Source organism: Phocoena sinus, chromosome 4, assembly GCF_008692025.1.
Source record: "Phocoena sinus isolate mPhoSin1 chromosome 4, mPhoSin1.pri, whole genome shotgun sequence".
NCBI classification, from domain to species: Eukaryota; Metazoa; Chordata; class Mammalia; order Artiodactyla; family Phocoenidae; genus Phocoena; species Phocoena sinus.
Genome location: NC_045766.1, coordinates 78343163 through 78347096, shown reverse-complemented (window position 1 = coordinate 78347096; position 3934 = coordinate 78343163). Strand labels below are relative to the sequence as shown.

General features: G+C 39.6%; 1 pseudogene; it reads right to left on the bottom strand.

Annotated features, from left to right (window-relative positions):
• Positions 1-3428: 3428 nt before the first annotated feature.
• LOC116752648 lies at positions 3429-3658 on the bottom strand (annotated as a pseudogene).
• Positions 3659-3934: the final 276 nt, after the last annotated feature.

Here is a 3934-nt window from a genome sequence, read left to right as displayed (position 1 = left end):
CAGAGAATATGGCAAACAAAGGACATAATCGTACCCTGCAGCCCGTGTTATACCTTAACTCTCAGAAGGCATTCTATACCCAAATGTTCCCTGTGCTATCTATTGTCTTCTTCATGATTGTGTATTTGTATTTTGGGGACTTATGGGATTTATGGGAAAAAATCCCATTTTCTCCTTCCTCCAATGTATTCTTCTCACTTCTACTGAATTAATCTCTACAAAATACCTTAGATTTATAATCTATGATGACTATTACTGATATACTGTCTCTGTGTTTTAGCCTTATCTATGTTACCTCCTGTATTTTATCACTTAATAGTTAAAAATATCAACTCACGCTATAAATACATTAATTTAAAAAATAAACCCTATCATAAATGAAAACTGGTATCACTTTCCTTAAATAGAAAGTAATCATACAAATAAATATAGGAGGATGTTAGAATGTGGTTTCCAACCATGGTTTTTGACTGAGGCTCCAATGTAACATGCAGCATATATTGCCAAAGTTAGTGTAAGATGGACTCCTCATATGCAAGTTTACATAGGAAATTGTGGAGAACTGGTTCCATGATTTTTGTACCCCTTAGCCAGATCAATGATATTTAAAATGAGTCAAAGTGTGGAGGGAGAGGAGGATTTGCGGAGGATCTTTCAGGGCGGGTCTGGTGCTATAGCAGAGACCCAAGAAAGGGGGTACTGCCTCTTCTTCAGACTTAGAGTGACAAGTTTCCTTGGGACCACACAGAGAGCTACGGATTATGTTCCCCGCTGTTAGGGGAGATGGAGTAATTGCAACCAACTCCTGCCTAAGGAAGGGTAGAAGTGGCTGTGTTAGGAGTGGGCTGCATTCCCAGTGTTTTGGGGACAAGGAAGGTGTTACTGTTTCCCATGGACCAGAGGTGGGCCACTTGGGATAAAGAGAAGTTGCGTCAGATCATCTAGGGTCCTGGAGGAACTCCAGCAAAAAGAAGCTAGAGGGGAATGCTGTCATTTTAGGGGCTGTGAAAGGACTAGCAATACTTAAGTGCCCCGCCATGGGGAGAGATAGAAATCTACATGAAAGTGCCCAGGCAAGAAGAACTCAGGTGTGACCTACTTGGCCAAGAGAGCCCTCAGCCACCAGCCAGAAAATACTGTCCTAGAGCCTCTACCTCTCTTCTCTCTGACCTCCCCTTTTCTAACCTGGGAAGAAGTAGAATAGCAGCTAACAAATGTAGGAGGAAGCGAGTGGAAAGAGCAGAAACCAACCACACTGCCTTCCTGGAAGGCAGGCAGCTGTCGAGTAGAGGCCTTGCCCAGGGGACGGGGAGGAGGTTGAAGAGTTGGCTAATATCTAGGACTTGACATTCAAGTCAGCAGATTAAAACTGAGTTAGAACAGAAAAGACTGTAAGACTGCCTTTTACCTAAGAGCGAGCTAGTGGAAAAAAAGACAGGGGGCCTGCTGGGATATTATCCAGTGGTAGTTAAAAAAAAAAAAAAAGCTTTCCCACTGGATCAAGTTTAAAGGAGACCTGGGAAACAAAACGTTAAGTTGAATTTTGATCGTGTCTCAGTCATACTTGTTCAATATACTGCTGAGACACACACTGCAAAAACAAAAGTTATATTTTAAAAAATTAAAATAAAAAAATGACAATCAAGTAGTAAATATAATTTTGTTTTCAAATGCATACAAGAAAAGAGTTTATTTTAAACATGTGAAAAACTCCTTGGTCTAGGTTCAAGTTTGGCCAGTTGGTGACTGATGTTACCACTAAGCTTAGATGCTTCCTTGGTTAAGAGTGGGTGGTGCCCCTGCTTGGTGGTATGACACAGTTGGGACACCTTGACAGCCCATGCCAATTTGGATGCAATCTCAATGTGGGAATGATAACCTACCAAGACCACTATGGGAAAGACGATAGGAGCAGTTATTCTTACTATCCCTACTTCCAAAAAGTCATGGTGAAATGTTTAGTACATGAAGGTCTGAAAAATTCATGGCAAAGTGTTAATCTAGGTGGCCTGTGTAAACATGTTTCTACCTTCTGTGCCCAGGTATTTTTTTCCCTAATAACATTAAAATACTTAGGTATAAAGTAAAAAAAAAAACCTTCAGTGATATGCCTCCTGAAATCATCATGCATACCACACTCTACCAGAATCCTCAGGTGCCATCCTATGTAGCTGACTCTGTCTCTCACGGGGCCCAGCCTAGCCCATCTGTACAAAGTCCATCTTTACTGATATCTGGTCCTGTCATGTTTTCTGGTTTCCAAATCTCTAGTGATTCAAATCTGCTCTTCCTTCAGAATTCCTCTATTTCTCCTTTCAGTTCTATTGGTTTTTGCAGCACTGTTGCTTGGTGCAAACATATTTAAAATTACTCTATCTTCCTGATGGATTGACTCATTATACAGTGTCCCATTCTGTCTCTAGTAAGTTTCTTTGCTTGATGTCTACTTTATTTGTTACTTTCTTCTTTCCTTTAATTAATGTTTGCATAGTATATCTTTTTCCATACTTTTACTTTCAACCTGCCAATATCATCATAATTGAAGTGAGTCTTTTACAGACAGCATATAAGCTGGGTCATGTTTTTAAATCTGGTCTGCCAATCTCTGTCTTCTAATTGGTGTATTTAGACCATTTGTGTTTAGTAATTATTAATATGTTAGGGGCCTTAATCTTCCATTTAATTTTATTTATTTTAATTTTTTGTTAATGAAAATAAGTTTTTTATGTCAAATAATAAATACACACGAAGATGAAAGCAGTTTTAGTCTTTTTTTCCAGATGTTTTGATCAGCTTACAGTAAAGACAGTACTGAAATCTACAGACAGTCTTGGTACAAAAATTGCTGTTGGGTTGATTGCTCTTTTTTCTGTATTTATAAATTGTGACTTTTTAAACTGACTTCAAAGCATTGATAGCCATGCAAGTGCTTAAGCAAAAAAGTTCTATTATGTAGAATCTATACTGTACAGCTGTCAGTAAAATAAAAATTAAAAAAAATAAAGTGAGCTGTCAGTATTCATTAAAAACAAAATCCTTAGAGTGGTATTGGCTTATGAAAAGGAACAAGGAAGAATTTGGGCTACATAAATGAATTCAACAGAGAAGATTAAAGTGACATACTGCCATCTTGGAGGCAAGCTACAGTTTGCCAGAAGAGTAGATAACAACTTTTATGTGCATCTTTTTAATCGATGCTTTAAAAAAACCCGAATAGTTCCAAACTACTTAAAATGCAAATTCTAATTAACTGCAAAATCTCTTCTATGGGTTCAGAGCCTAATGAACCATGAGAGGGAAAAGGGGAGAAAAATTCAAACTGTTACTATTTTGAAAACATGTTTCTTCTGGACAGAAGAGACAACTGTAACCTCCCATCTTGTAAAAAAAAAAAAAAAATGGAAAACCTTTCAAAACTAACACGGTGACTAGGGTCTGGCATTGTATTCTGTTTCAACCAAGCACTCCCTAACCAGTCCTTGAGGGTGGATGATGCCTCAGTGTAGGTGGGTCTGATCACTTTACCCAACCCTTTGATGGTCAGCTGCTCTGCATATTTGCTCTGAGGTACTTGGCTGTTCCCAGTTCCCTGGGTGTAGCCTAGGGGTGGTGGCCTGTAGTCACTCAGCAGCTGATAGTACTGTAAGGATATTACCATGAAGGTAAAAGGTGAGTGGACGTTTCCAACCTTGATGAGTGAGACCATGGGCCTGTGCAGTCAAGTTTAGTTTGGAAAACATGCCTCCCCTCCCCACATCAGTGGCGGATGGCACTTGGTTGCAGCCAGGCGCAGGCCTGTGAGTGTGGTAGTGGTGAAGCTGGGCCTACTGGCAGGTAGTAGTGGTGGCTTAGCAAGCCCAGCATTTTGTGTGCTGGTTTGTATACATGTGTGCCCACTGAGCTCCTGAACACTTTTTATTATTTCTATTTTATT